This window comes from Mytilus trossulus, chromosome 9 (genome assembly GCF_036588685.1).
Source record: "Mytilus trossulus isolate FHL-02 chromosome 9, PNRI_Mtr1.1.1.hap1, whole genome shotgun sequence".
Lineage (NCBI taxonomy): Eukaryota > Metazoa > Mollusca > Bivalvia > Mytilida > Mytilidae > Mytilus > Mytilus trossulus.
In genome coordinates this window covers 64,657,392-64,674,647 of record NC_086381.1, presented here as the reverse complement: position 1 = coordinate 64,674,647, position 17,256 = coordinate 64,657,392, and the positions used below count along the sequence as shown (strand labels likewise).

At 32.2% G+C, this 17,256-nt stretch overlaps 1 long non-coding RNA gene across 1 annotated transcript; it reads left to right on the top strand.

The window, feature by feature from the left end:
- Positions 1 to 880: 880 nt before the first annotated feature.
- Positions 881 to 5,702, top strand: LOC134684134 (uncharacterized). The gene is made up of 2 exons (XR_010101179.1): positions 881 to 1,459; positions 4,873 to 5,702. It is a non-coding gene; the product is annotated as an uncharacterized LOC134684134 (long non-coding RNA).
- The last annotated feature ends 11,554 nt before the right edge of the window (positions 5,703 to 17,256 follow it).

The window sequence follows — 17,256 nt, the reverse complement described above, 5'->3', positions numbered from 1 at the left end:
CATAACAATATTGAAATATGAGCCAACATTGTGCCAACAATATGCCAACGTATTAAGTTCTTATCTCCCCGTATTATACCACAGATTTATAAATTTTTTTTTAGATATTATTTCAAAGTGCAAACCAAAAAATGTGCTCTTCATTCTCTTTATCTAATATTTTCAAATCTGTGTAGTCATTTAAATGTATGTATCTTAATGATTGAATAATTTTATGCACAAACAAAAAATACTTAAAACCAGCCCAAAAAAACAAATTAAATTTGAATATAGTTTCTGCAAGTTGTTCAACTAATCAACTGAACTCAGCTTCTCATTTGACACGAGTGGAATATCACACTCTCCACATGACAGCCGAGATTGACCTGCCAATATAATATTTATATACTAGAGATGATTATTTCTCAATACATAACATGAAATGCATGAAAAACATGTTTGACAGACTGAAGCCATCGTTGGCATACTGCTGTCCGACCAACATTGGTCCAACATAATTTCAAAACTAGACGACGTTGGTAGACTGTTGGCAAATAGTTGACATTGTTAGCAGATTGTTGGCAAATAGTTAACCTTGTTGGCATACTGATGTTGGGCCAACAAAGACCCAACATGTTGGGCCAACTGAGGGCCGATGAGCAAAATGACGTTGGCCCAACATAGTTTTCCAACATTGGCCCAACAATGTTGCCAACAGAATGCCAATATTGGCCCAACACATGTTTGCTATCTGGGCCATCAGTGTAAAAAAAAATCACGTCTCACCCGGCTCTCACGATTTGATTTTGTTGTGAAATAGTCCATTACTTATACTATTATCGTCTATCGTGCGATTGTAAACTTGTTTTGTTGTTTATTCACTTATTTTTGCGATCGTTGTTTGTCTTTTGTCGTTTTCCATTTATTGCCGTAGCATTGTCCGTTCATTTTTGACAGTCATGTGCGTTTGACTTTAAATAATCCTTTTGATATCCTTACTTTTTATTTTATAATATCTGTTTTATAACATTTTCGTTCATAACTGGTTTTAAAAACCAGAAGCTTTCGTTTAAAATAGAGTTTTAATATTATTGCAGAAGAATGAGAAGATGATAATGGATTCATTCAAATTCATATTTGATAAATTCTGCGCAATAGAAAAATGTACAAGGGTGTACCTGAAATAAATTTAAAGATTATGACTAAGTTACCAATATTGTACAGCATAATAAACCCGTTTTAATTCGAATTACACCAAGAGGGACATTTCCGATGATTAAAAAAATAATAAGTAAAATCTGTCAAGTTTCATTAAAAACGGAAAACAATTCTTCACCGTAAACGATTTATCCACTTTAATTTTTTGTCGGCAAAAAAACAAAAAAACCGGGACCTCAGGTCGGCAAACTATATTTTTACACAGGTAACTACAGATGTTAGACCACATATGTTCAATAATCTGAGCTGGAAAATACAATCGGTGAGTAGAAATTATCAATATTTTAAAGCATGTCTATCGAATAATCATGGATTCATAATTTTGAAGGGAAAATGTGCACATTTGTCGGCTTACAGACCTTACAATGTGTTCTCATTGGCGGATCCAAAAGGGGGGGGGGGGGGTTCCAAGGGTTCGAACCTCCTTTGTTTTGGCCGCTCAATGCATTTAAATGGGGACATATAGTTGGACCCCCCCTCCCCCTGTTTCGTTCAGGGTTGGACCCCCCCCCCCCCTTTTTAGAATAGAATGGCTGGATCCGCCACTGTTCCTACGGAATCTATATTGAGATACTCCGATAGGCTATATATAGCTATGAATCGACGTTCTATATTACCGCACTCGTGCATAGTTGCATGTTCCAGGGAAATTATAAGCTTTGAGCCACCTTTAAGCTTCAATGTTAAAGTTGTGCTTCATAATAAATCATTGAAAGTCATTAAGGACACCGTCCCCCCCCCCCTATTATCATGTGTATGTCATTTATTCCCTTAATTATTTTGCATACATCACCCTGAGTGGAATACATAAAAGGTTACCCTATATCTTCCCCTTTTTTGTGGGAATAATTTGGTCGATTATATAGGGAATCACTCAAGCATGACTGGATCCGTGCCCCTAAGGGCAGTCAGGGGCCCTGTCCCTTATGAAAAGTTCTGGATCTGCCACTGACCATGCTGACCTATACATCATGTAGTGTACATATTGTATGTTAATGTAATGCTAACTCGGGTCATAAATTTGCATGAAATACTTGTCACTGGACATTTTATAACCAATAACCAACCGATCTTTACATGTACGTATCCATATAAATGTGTTTCTTATCATGCTTATGCTGGATTACTAGTATTTCCCTAGTTTTGCTTTATCAGCTGATAGTTTTTGTTCTATTTAGAATGCATTGTGAAGTCACGATTTCGATAAAAAAAAAACATGCATAGTACAAACACATATGATTTGATCATAAAATGTTAAGAAAATTATTAACTTTAAGATTAAATAGTGACTTATTTAGCAAGTGTCCATTTTCATTTAGATTTTAAATAATTCTCAAATCATGGACAACAAAACATTAATATATTTGATAATAGCATGTGCATATGCCAGGCATTGAAAGTGAATAAATATTTTAAAAATGGTTTAAAATAGCATTAATCATCAAAATAAAACAATATTATTAAATTAATGTTCCTGAAACAAGGCACAGAGTCATAAACAGTTGCCATTTAAACACAGTTGATTAAACAAATTGTGCTAATTCAATTAGTAATTGTTTTATCATGTACTACATTGTTTAAAAAACACATATTAAAAGAGCAAAGCTAGCATCATAATTTTATTCTTTTTAGATTTAACATAGAATTTATATTAAATCACTATAATTTGTTAATACTTTGAACCCAAACTATATATTTTCATGTGAAATTTTTATATAAATTGTGCCCTGTTAGCATTGTTTTTCAAAATTCATTTGTGCCATACATGTTATCTAACTTACAAGTAGTAACATTCAATGGTCATTATATTTATTCCGCAATGATTAAGGACCTTCTAATCATAAGTCATATATATTTTTCGACACGCATTCAATTGTGTTTTGGTTACTTTATTGTTGCCTATTAAACTGTTGGGTTGATGCATCATTGATATATCCCACATCTCCTTTGATCATGTGCATTCACATAAGACTGCAGATTTTTTGCATTTTTTACATAATCATGATAATTATTTTATGTAAACATTCAATATGTCAGGAAAACATAACAAAAAAATCAATCTGTATGCATATTTTTATGCCCCACCTACGATAGTATTATGTTTTCTGGTCTGTCCGTCCGTCTGTCTGTCTGTTCGTCCGTCTGTCCCGCTTCAGGTTAAAGTTTTTGGTCAAGGTAGTTTTTGATGAAGTTGAAGTCCAATTGACTTCAAACTTGGTACACATGTTCCCTATGATATGATCTTTTTAATTTTAATGCCAAATTAGAGATTTTACCCGAATTTCACAGTCCATAGAAAATGATAGTGCGAGTGGGGAATTCGTGTACTGAGGACACATTCTTGTTTTATGTTAACATGGTATAAACTTTTTTAAAGTATTTTATGAACATGATGAAGCTCAAAATATTTTTTTATAGATATAGTATTATCCAGTAAGTTCTCATAAAATTTACTGTGTTAACTGCATTGTATGTGTTGTATCTACTAATTTAGTCTAACACATTTTTTTTTAATTCAAATTCAAAATTAACAATTAAAATATTTGTATTTACTGAATATGACCATGCAAATGTGACATTAAAATAGGTAATAATCAGAATGTTAACACTGGAAATGCGATAGGTAATAATCAGAAATTCTTATATACATGATCTAGCTAATATACAAATTAAGACACAATAGTTTATTGCCCTGGGGGATGATATTTAATCTGTCATTGGTATAATGATACAATTTTATAATAATGTTCACAAATTATCATGATTAAAATTGTCCTCTTCAAAATTTTGATAACTTTTTCAAAACAAATTATAATTTAAGAAAAATATGAAACAGCAGGATATTTATTATTTTGGATATTAAAATGCAAATTTTAAAAGTAATCTGAATATTGATTTATTAAAATAAAATTGGGTAAATAACTAGATTAATAAAAAAAGTGAGCTACAAAGCATTATTTAATGCAAGCTGTTATAACAAATGAATAAGTAAAAAGTATTCAGGGTAACACAAAAGATGTAAAAATTATTAAACTCAAGGATTTAAAACATTAACTGGGATGGTTAAGTCTTGGAACAATATTTTTACATCACAAAGGTTTATTCATTATATGCACTGGACAAAGGTAAAGTCAATATTATCTACATTTATATAGTAACAGGGCATTTATTTATTTTATTTTTTCGTTCCTTAAACTTTTCTTTGTCATGTTTGTAGTATCAATATATTTCATATTAAATCATAAACATAATTAAAATAAACAAAAGAAATAACCTGTTGTGTTTTAGAGAGGAATAACTATGTCCATGATGTCTGACTTTAAAGAATTGATGAAAAAAGTATGGTGTGAGCTTCAATGAGACAGTAACCCTTCAATGAAAGTACACAATCACACTTAACAAATCATTAATGCAGGAAAAAAGACAACACTATATAGAATTTAGACCCACTTAAAAGATTTATTTTTCTTGTTAATAGGGACTTGAAAATAGAATTGTATTAGTGTTAGAATTTTTTGGTCAATCAAATGAGAAGTGCTAGTTTTATCTAGGTAAATACAGTTATTGTAATTAACTTTCTTATTATTGCACAATGTATATACATGTAGTATTATATACTTATTATTAGTTAAACATTTACTGTACTTGAGTCTAAATGTATATTTTATTTTGTAGAATCATACTGAATATGTATTGGTTTGACCATGATTCCCACTTTAATAGAATATGACACCTGCTAGTACATGTGCACTTTGATGCATAGAAAATATAGATGTCACTGAGTCGCTGTATAGCTGCAAATTGTGAAACAATGGATTAATTCATTATTTAATGCTAGTTATCTATTGTTTTTGGAAATTATGAATATGGCGTGCAGCATTATTCAATGATGATAATGTGATGTTCTGATTAAATTGGACAAGAAGAAAATTGTGCCTTGTACAAATAGGAAAATTACAAATTGTATTAAAGGAGGACCACATTACTGGAGGACTAAATACCTTGGATTATCATGATCAATTGTGAATTTGGAATAACAAAATTTCGTAGTTGCAGTGAATATTAATAGTGCAATCATACATGTACATTATTTCTGAATTCCATGAATACCCAGGATAACTATTCATTTGAAATAGCAATTTGGAATAATGAAAATGCATAGTTTCAGTGAATACTACTAATAATAGTGCATCATATCTGAATTCATGAATACTTTAAATTAGTGGATAATCAGTCATTTTAATATAATCATGATAATAACAATATGGATAATGTGAATTTCTAGTTTCAGTGAAATTAACAAAACAGTACATGTATATCACATCTGAAGTTTATGTTGGCATTGCAATTGTTTACTACCGCCAGCATGTCCAGGGTGTGTAAAAAGATCTTAACCAACTATGAGGGTCTCGTGCAGTCCGTGTCAATTGTTTAGAGTCAAATGACTGCTTGCTGTACTTAAATTATTAAAGTCTGAATTAGAATTAAATAAAAATCTTAATTAGCATGATTAGTCATGTTAGTGGCCAAGTGTTCATGGTTTTTGAAACAAATAAACCATGCACGTACATTAAAGTATAATTTTATTATCCCTCCTGCAACAAAAGTTGAAGTACATGCATGCAAGCCAAGAAATATGTATTACAATCTGGCAGTGGCTACAGCGTACCGTTTTGTATTTAAGCTTCACCAGATACATTTTAGAAGCTGAAATGCCTGGATACTTCCTTTAAAATGTTATGAAGTTTCTGTTATTGATTTGTTCATTGCACTTCACCTAGTTTTCATGGTACACTGTTTGAACAGTCACAGTGAAATACACTTGAAGTCTTAAATGTATAAGTATGTATATTAATTGAGTTACTGGATTAATTGTTATGGTATCTTGAAAGGTGTACATGTCTCAGTGTCTGTCAGGCAGGGTTGGCCTGATCCTGACTTTATTTCATGGATCAGTGATTAAGGTTACTTCAGTTACATGTAATTTGTCAAGTTTGTTTCTCACACATGTTTAAAAATACTACAAGCAGTAGGAAAAGTAGGTCAACTATATTTGGTTTATGAAATGAGTGTAAGGTGAATATGTCTAATTGCAAGACTTACATCAGACTTTGACCCCAATGAAAATGTCATGGTTCATTGAACAATGCTTAGTTTTTGTGGTTTGATCTATTTCCAAATGTTTCTCAGATGCTACAGTATAAACTACATGTACATGCATGACATGTATACAATCACTATTTTTTGCATACATGTATTATTGGATATTCATAAGTTAGTTTTCATGGTTTGGATGTTAAGAATGTTAAGTCTATTTCACAGACAGTATAAATCACTAAATTTTGGGTATCATGGGTATGGAATGTCAGTTTGTAGGGTGTACATCATCTGTCTGGCATGGTTAATTTGACTGCAACTTCATTTTCAAAGGTTAATAAAAATTGAAAGTTTATGTGATACTTGTACATGTAGTAAAACCTTCATACATGTAGGCAAAGCAGAGATGACATTTCAGAATTTGCACAGTCACTCTTGTTTACATCTGACACCAGTGATCATGTCTACATCTTGATTATACACATGTACAGTAGCTGCTTTTTGACAACAAAGTCTGACAACTATTAACAATTGTTATAATTCATTTGATAATACTAGGTATTTTAGTCTTGTATAACATATAAAAAAGAAGATGTGGTATGATTGCCAATGAGACAACTATCCACAAAAGACCAAAATGACACAAACATTAACAATTTAAAGTAACCGTACGGCCTTCAACAATGAGGAAAGCTCATACCACATATCAGCTATAAAAGGCCCTGATAAGACAATGTAAAACAATTCAAACGAGAAAACTAACGGCCTTATTTATTTTAAAAAATGAACAAAAAACAAATATGTAACACATAAACAAACGACAACCACTGAATTACAGGCTACTGACTTGGGACAGGCACATACATAAATAATGTGGCGGGGTTAAACATGTTAGCGAGTTCCCAACCCTCCCACTAACCTGGGACATTGGTATAACATGTATACTGTATGATAACCAGAATAAGGAGATGTGGTATGAATTTCAATAAGACAACCATCAACCGTAAACCAAGACAGGGATCTCCATGGATGAAAATTGAACGATGGAGGAACTTCAAGTGAAGTGATGTAATTGTTAGTAACTGTACATCCTTCAACAATGAGCAAAATCAGTTCCCCATAAGTCATGTAAGTGTGATAATGAAAAACTTATAACAGGTCTAGCTATATTAGTTAATGTAACACCGTGTAAACAAGTTCAGATGAGAAACCCAAGTTGGATTTTGATACCATGTATACAAAAGCAACATTGATACGTCAGTGATGACAAATATAATATTGTGGTTAATCAAAGACTTGTACTATAATCATGATAATAGTTGATCATCTGCCCTTTAATATTCATGTTTTTCTACAAATCAATTCTATCTGCTTTTGAATAAATGCCTTCTTAATATATATCCCAAGATGTTAAGCAACATTTTCCCATTGTTTTCTATAAACACAATAAGCATTACAAAGTCATACATGTATAACGCACTAAACCATTATAGGTCAATGTATAGCCTCAGGCGCGGATCCAGGGGGGGGGGGGTTCTGGGGGTTGAACCCCCTTTTTTGGACGATCAAGGCATTTGAATGGGTACATGTAATTGGAACCCCCCTTTGTCCTGGGTTAGTAACAACTCCTTTTAAAATGGCTGGATCCGCTCCTTGGTCTTCCAACATGGAGCCTCGGCTCACACCGAACAAAAAATTATAAAGGGACCCAAAATATTGTCTGTACATAATTATCTATCCATCTATATCTAGTAACATTGTTAGTTTTCTTTACTGATTGAATAATATGTCATTATTGTACAAGCATTTATGGGATTAAATAATTTGAATTTGAACAATTGAAATGGGAAAATATTTTGGATAAACGTTAGTACATCTGATCAACTGAAACCACACAAGAGAATCTGATGTCAGTCTTTAGAATTTAATAAGACCGGTGTCTAAAGAATACATCAAGTTCTAAAAAGTGATGTGAAAAAAATAAAAGAATTAAGGTCTTAAACAATGCGAGTTTTCAGAACATTTGAACTTTCACTTGCGCTAGTTATTTTGTCGGGTCTTGAACAGTACGTCCATCTACTAGTATTTACATAAATTATGTATGGTAAATTCTTTGCGAAAAATCCGGTGAAAATATGAATTTTTCTCGCGAGTGATAATATTTTTTTACCTCAATCATGAATGCTGACGTGCTATTTACCTGTATCATGTGTATCAATTACAATTGAACTTCAAATAGACCATTCCGTACAATGTACAATACAAAGTCGAGTTAATATTGACCTATTCAAAAATAAAATACGGTAAAATAAAATAAATTAAATTCAGATAGATTCAAGATTTGTTTTCCATAGCTGCAAAAGATGTGTTAAATGTCTGATTTTTTTTTACATGTATAAAAATCAAAATGATTATACGGCAATATTTATAATTTTACAAGAAATGTAGCCCCCCCAAAATTAGTGTGTGAAATAAGCCCTCAAGAAAATATAAAGCAGTTTTATGTGGGGATAAGTTTGACAAGTGCGTGTATTAGGAGTTCCCCGCTAGGTCTAGAGTATATCATGTATATTCAGCGTTATTATGAAGTGATGTGATTCGTAAAACTACGGGTATTGAAAACAACCGTGTATGCATGAATGATTTTACACCTAACTAATTTAATAGAAAAATAATTAAATTGTTATTTAGATGATATAAAAATTGTCAACTTTTAATTCAGTTATACAGATCGATTGGTAAATATATTGGGTAAGGTTTTTCGATTTTTCTGTTAGTAGATATATCTTTTATCTAGTGAAATTGCAGGTATCTAGTGCTGGTTCCGATTTTATTGGTTCGAAGAGATAAGGGCGAGGAAGTGTTAAAAAAATGTATAAATTCAGCACATTCACTAAATAACCGAGGAATACAAAAATGTGTTCAGCGGCAAATATTTCAAAATACTTTTTTTTTTAAATCAATATCTATCTAAAATTAATGTATTACATTGGAGTGATAGTTGTTTCTCTTTGTCACAACCTTGTATTTCACACAGTAATTTTTTTTCTTCAAATAATTGAACCTATATCCCTGACTGTTAGACATTTTGTATCCGTGACTTTGAAGTGTACATGAAGAACAATGTTTGGAAGTTGCTACGCTTATAAATTAGCTATGCCTATACAATGGTTGTAGCTATCATATTTTAACTGTTACAACTTTTTCTGCGTTTAAACAGTTTATTTATGACTGTTTCAACGTTTTCCGTGTTGGTACAGTAATTAAATGACTGTTACAACTTTCAAATGGTTGCATCAGTTTTATTACGACTGTGACAACCCTTTAGGCGTTTAATCAGTTTATTTATGAATGTTGCAACGTTTTTTGAGTTGGGACAGTTGTAAATCAACTGTTACAACTTTGAAATAGTTGTATCAGTCCTTTAATAACGGTGACAGTTGTTTCTTGCGTTGTTACAGTCGATTTATGTTGTAGACAAACACTTTTAAAGTTGGGACAGTTACAAAAAAACTGCAGCAGTGAAATTTAACAACTGTTACAACTTTAACAAACATTATCAGTCTTAGAACGACTGTTACTGGTATGGACAGACGTTTTTTCGTCCAGTAGTGTTACCAATTGACTTTCAATCAGTATTGAGCTTCCTTACCAATTGACGTTCAATCAGTATTGAGATTCCTTATTAATTGACGTATAATCAGGATTAAGATTCCTTAATAATTGACATATAATCAGTATTGAAATTCCTTATGAAATGACTTTCAATCAGTATTGAGATTCCTTGTGAGATTGCTTACCAATTGACGTTTAATCAGTATTTAGATGCCTTACCAATTAACGTTTAATCAGTATTGACATTCCTTTTCAATTGACATTCAACCAGTATTGTGATTCCTTACCAATGGACGTTTAATCAGTGTTTAGATTCCTTACCAACGGACGTTTAATCTGTATTGAGATTCCTTACCAATGGACATTTAATCAGTGTTTAGATTCCTTACCAACGGACGTTTAATCAGTATTAAGATTCCTTACCAATGGACGTTTAATCAGTATTGAGATTCCTTACCAATGGACGTTTAATCAGTATTAAGATTCCTTACCAATGGACGTTTAATCAGTATTAAGATTCCTTACCAATGAACGTTTAATCAGTGTTTAGATTCCTTACCAACGGACGTTTAATCAGTATTAAGATTCCTTACCAACGGACGTTTAATCAGTGTTTAGATTCCTTACCAACGGACGTTTAATCAGTATTAAGATTCCTTACCAACGGACGTTTAATCAGTGTTTAGATTCCTTACCAACGGACGTTTAATCAGTGTTTAGATTCCTTACCAATGGACGTTCAATCAGTATTGTGATTCCTTACCAACGGACGTTTAATCAGTGTTTAGATTCCTTACCAACGGACGTTTAATCAGTGTTTAGATTCCTTACCAACGGACGTTTAATCAGTGTTTAGATTCCTTACCAATGGACGTTTAATCAGTATTAAGATTCCTTACCAACGGACGTTTAATCAGTGTTTAGATTCCTTACCAACGGACGTTTAATCAGTATTAAGATTCCTTACCAACGGACGTTTAATCAGTGTTTAGATTCCTTACCAACGGACGTTTAATCAGTATTAAGATTCCTTACCAACGGACGTTTAATCAGTGTTTAGATTCCTTACCAATGGACATTCAATCAGTATTGAGATTCCTTACCAATGGACGTTCAATCAGTATTGAGATTCCTTACCAATTGACGTTCAATCAGTATTGAGATTCCTTACCAATGGACGTTCAAACAGTATTTAGATTCCTTACCCATGGACATTTTATCAGTATTGAGATTCCTTACCAATGGACATTCAATCAGTATTGAGATTCCTTACCCATGGACGTTCAATCAGTATTGAGATTCCTTACCAATGGACGTTCACACAGTATTTAGATTCCTTACCAATTGACGTTCAATCAGTATTTAGATTCCTTACCAATGGACGTTTAATCAGTATTAAGATTCCTTACCAATGGACGTTCAATCAGTATTTAGATTCCTTACCAATGGACGTTCAATCAGTATTGAGATTCCTTACCCATGGACGTTCAATCAGTATTGAGATTCCTTACCAATGGACGTTCAAACAGTATTTAGATTCCTTACCAATTGACGTTCAATCAGTATTTAGATTCCTTACCAATGGAAGTTTAATCAGTATTAAGATTCCTTACCAATTGACGTTCAATAAGTATTAAGCTTCCTTACCAATGGACGTTCAATCAGTATTTAGATTCCTTACCAATGGAGGTTCAATCAGTATTAAGCTTCCTTACCAATGGAAGTTCAATCAGTATTTAGAATCCTAACCCAATGGATTTTTAATCAGTATTGAGATTCCTTACCAATTGACGTTCAATATGAATTTAGATTCCTTACCAATGAACGTTTAATCAGTATTAAGATTCCTTACCAATGGACTTTCAATCAGTATCTAGATTCCTTACCAATGGACGTTTAATCAGTAATGAACGTTTAATCAGTATCTAGATTCCTTACAAATGGACGTTTAATCAATATCTAGATTCCTTACCAATGGACGTTTAATTAGTATTTAGATTCCTTACCAATGGACGTTCAATCAGTATTTAGAATCCTAACCCAATGGATGTTTAATCAGTATTGAGAATTCTTACCAATGGACGTTTAATCAGTATTTAGATTCCTTACCAATGGACGTTTAATCAGTATTAAGATTCCTTACCAATGGACGTTCAATCAGTATTTAGATTACTTATCAATGGACGTTCAATCAGTATTTAGATTCCTTACCAATGGACGTTTAATCAGTATTGAGATTCCTAACCAATTGACGTTCAATCAGTATTTAGATTCCTTACCAATGAACGTTTAATCAGTATTAAGATTCCTTACCAATGAACGTTCAATCAGTATTTAGATTCCTTACCAATGGACGTTTAATCAGTATCTAGATTCCTTACCAATGGAGGTTCAATCAGTATTGAGATTCCTAACCAATGGACGTTCAATCAGTATTTAGATTCCTTACCAATGGACGTTCAATCAGTATTGAGATTCCTTACCAATGGAGGTTCAATCAGTATTTAGATTCCTTACCAATGGACGTTTAATCAGTATTTAGCTTCCTTACCAATGGACGTTTAATCAGTATTAAGATTCCTTACCAATGGACGTTTAAACAGTATTTAGCTTCCTTACCAATGGAGGTTCAATCAGTATCTAGATTCCTTACCAATGAACGTTCAATCAGTATTGAGATTCCTTACCAATGAACGTTTAATCAGTATTAAGATTCCTTACCAATGGACGTTCAAACAGTATTTAGATTCCTAACCAATTGACGTTCAATCAGTATTTAGATTCCTTACCAATGAACGTTTAATCAGTATTAAGATTCCTTACCAATGAACGTTCAATCAGTATTTAGATTCCTTACCAATGGACGTTTAATCAGTATTGAGATTCCTTACCAATGGACGTTCAATCAGTATCTAGATTCCTTACCAACGGACGTTCAATCAGTATTTAGATTCCTTACCAATGGACGTTTAATCAGTATTGAGATTCCTTACCAATGGACGTTCAATCAGTATTAAGATTCCTTACCAATGGACGTTTAATCAGTATCTAGATTCCTTACCAATGGACGTTTAATCAGTATTGAGATTCCTTACCAATGGACGTTCAATCAGTATTAAGATTCCTTACCAATGGACGTTCAATCATTATTTAGCTTCCTTACCAATGGACGTTCAATCAGTATTTAGAATCCTAACCCAATGGATGTTTAATCAGTATTGAGAATTCTTACCAATGGACGTTCAATCAGTATTTAGATTCCTTACCAATGAACGTTTAATCAGTATTAAGATTCCTAACCAATTGACGTTCAATCAGTATTTAGCTTCCTTACCAATGGACGTTCAATCAGTATTTAGATTCCTTACCAATGGACGTTCAATCAGTATTTAGAATCCTAACCCAATGGATGTTTAATCAGTATTGAGAATCCTTACCAATGGACGTTTAATTAGTATCTAGATTCCTTACCAATGGAGGTTCAATCAGTATTTAGATTCCTTACCAATGGACGTTTAATCAGTATTGAGATTCCTAACCAATGGATGTTTAATCAGTATTGAGAATTCTTACCAATGGAAGTTCAATCAATATTTAGATTCCTTACCAATGGACGTTTAATCAGTATTGAGATTCCTAACCAATGGACGTTCAATCAGTATTTAGAATCCTTACCAATGGACGTTCAATCAGTATTGAGATTCCTTACCAATGGACGTTCAATCAGTATTGAGATTCCTAACCAATTGACGTTCAATCAGTATTTAGATTCCTTACCAATGGACGTTTAATCAGTATTGAGATTCCTAACCAATGAACGTTCAATCAGTATTGAGATTCCTAACCAATTGAAGTTCAATCAATATTTAGATTCCTTACCAATGGACGTTTAATCAGTATTGAGATTCCTTACCAATGGAGGTTCAATCAGTATTTAGAATCCTTACCAATGGACGTTCAATCAGTATTTAGATTCCTTACCAATGGACGTTCAATCAGTATTTAGCTTCCTTACCAATGGACGTTCAATCAGTATTTAGATTCCTTACCAATGAACGTTTAATCAGTATTGAGATTCCTAACCAATGGACGTTCAATCAGTATTTAGAATCCTTACCAATGGGCGTTCAATCAGTATTGAGATTCCTTACCAATGGACGTTCAATCAGTATTGAGATTCCTAACCAATTGACGTTCAATCAGTATTTAGATTCCTTACCAATGGACGTTTAATCAGTATTGAGATTCCTAACCAATGGACGTTCAATCAGTATTGAGATTCCTAACCAATTGAAGTTCAATCAATATTTAGATTCCTTACCAATGGACGTTTAATCAGTATTGAGATTCCTAACCAATGGACGTTCAATCAGTATTTAGAATCCTTACCAATGGACGTTCAATCAGTATTTAGATTCCTTACCAATGGACGTTCAATCAGTATTTAGATTCCTTACCAATGGACGTTCAATCAGTATTTAGCTTCCTTACCAATGGACGTTCAATCAGTATTTAGATTCCTTACCAATGGACGTTCAATCAGTATTTAGATTCCTTACCAATGGACGTTCAATCAGTATTTAGCTTCCTCACCAATGGACGTTCAATCAATATTTAGCTTCCTTACCAATGGACGTTCAATCAGTATTTAGCTTCCTTACCAATGGACGTTCAATCAGTATTGAGATTCCTTACCAATGGACGTTCAATCAGTATTTAGCTTCCTTACCAATGGACGTTCAATCAGTATTGAGATTCCTTACCAATGGACGTTCAATCAATATTTAGCTTCCTTACCAATGGACGTTCAATCAGTATTGAGATTCCTTACCAATGGACGTTCAATCAGTATTAAGCTTCCTTACCAATGGACGTTCAATCAGTATTGAGATTCCTTACCAATGGACGTTTAATCAGTATTTAGCTTCCTTACCAATGGACGTTCAATCAGTATTTAGAATCCTAACCCAATGGATGTTTAATCAGTATTGAGATTCCTTACCAATTGACGTTTAATAAGTGTTCTTAGTTTACCTGGTGATGTGAGAGACCAGAACGTAATCTAACATGTGAATAAGTTTTTAGAGTTTACTTTCAGTAACTGCAAGCATGGTTGGTACACTTTTATAAAGTTGTATCTTATTTAGAAAGATTATTATAGCGATACAAAAATGACTTGATAGGAAAGTGTTTTATTCAAATTCGTTTTATTTGTAAATTTTATTTATTGTTATCACAAAGGGGCGATAACGTGTCATTGTATTGATAGATTTTTGTCGTTTACTGCTAAAATGTTGGGATATGAATATTAAACTTTTATAAGTACATAGAAGCAACGTCGTGTTTTCTCAATAGTGTCCAGGGTAAATAATAAATATTTAATGGATAGTATTGCAATGAACCATGATTAAAGATTTAAGATTTTGTTTAAAAAATTTAAGTACCTATGTTTTTAGCTGTCGAAAGGATCAGAAATATCATTTTTCTAATGAACTTTAAAAAAGTGATCAATTTATATAAGTGCATAAGTCTACCCAAACATTTTATATATTGTATTAATTATAAAACCGATATACAAAATAAGATCTTCGAAGTTTGTTTTTTTAATTCTAAATTTCAACATTTATCCCAAGAAGGCCCCTTTCACATATAAAAAATAGTGTAATTTATTGAATATTAATAACTTCAAAGTAAAGACCGGGTATGAATTCATGGGGAACGATTAGTTTTTTTAGGAACCTTTTTTTTTTTTTATATATATAGCATGTATGTCCTTATTTTATAAGTAAAAATTTAAATCGTTGCTATAAAACAATGACTTCCAATTTTTTTTTAAACTCGGATAGTAAGATAATCACTGATAATGGTGGGACTGTACCGAGCCATCTGTGTGAAGGAAATAAGTCGAAATTATAGAGCACAATCGTCATAAGTCATTACATTCAGACTACAGGTGTTAATTTCTGTGTTATTTTGGTCTCTTGTGGAGAGTTGTTTCATTGACCATTATACCACATTTTTTTCCTAAATTCTTATTTGACAATTACAATCTATTATGAACATTGGGAACTACTTCGACTACCAAAAGGTGAAGAGTTACTATTAATGCAAGAATTGGCATACTTTTTAAAAAGGCATGGATTCATTTGCAGGTGCACCTATTAAGTTGTATCCTGAACATTGTCAAAATGTAAGTGCTAACGATTATGCAAAGCGTAAAAAACATAACAGATATTTCACTCAAAAATAACATTGAAAACCAAAAATAATAACTTAATACTTTTTATTTTTTTTTAATTTGTTCATCATTGTCTTTCCAATAGTTTATTTTCCTATATCAAATTTCATTAGAACTCGGCAAACCAAAACATTTTTTTTTTATTTGGATCATAATCAATCTTTAGAGAGTATGATTTTTTGTCTGTTTAGACATTTCCCTATAGAACGTTTCGTAACATTGTAAGGTTAAACAGAACGAAAGAGCGGATATGATATGATATCAGACTGTTGAATATGTATATCAAAAATATCAGTGAACTGATTATTATCTGCCTTACTTCTTATGTCTAATTTTACTGCCTTAAAAATGTAACTTATATAAAATATGCTTATAACACAATTTGCGCTTGTATGACATAAAGAAATTATCAAAATTAAACATCTTGTATTTACATATTAACCATACTTTATTGCCCTAGAAATTGAATTGAATTACATCTTTTTCAAATTGTAGGGTACATTTTATATTTGAAATTCATGAGCGTTGGAGCATACAGATCAAAAAGATTATTGAGTTGACTTTCGCTTAATTAACCAAGATATTTTTTAAATACCGTACATGTTTAAAATGCAAAATCTGAAAGCAGATATTTTGATACTACATTAACCTCCATATCTAAATAGTAATCAATTGTATCTTATATTGTATAACATATGATATTTAATGGTATTCCATATTATCAAATAAATATGTATCCCCCATTCGACTTCATATTTTTTTAGAACAGAAAAATAACCATTTTCATAACATTATAAGATACACAACCACATCTTAGTAACTTATATTTCTGTATATAGAGTTGGGCAACATCATGTAACTAAAATTCGTGTATTGGTTTAATATTCTAAAAGATTTTTGAAAATGTATCTCATACATTATCCTAATATTTTATCATGATAGGTAATGAGGGTTTGTAACAAAATAAGCAACACGACGGGTACCACATGTTGAACAGGATATTATTACCCGTTTGGATCACCTACGGTCCCCCCTCGCTGTTGGTGGGTTTGGTGTTTCTTAGTCTTTTAGTTTTCTATGTTGTGTTTTATGCACTACGTGTCTGTTTG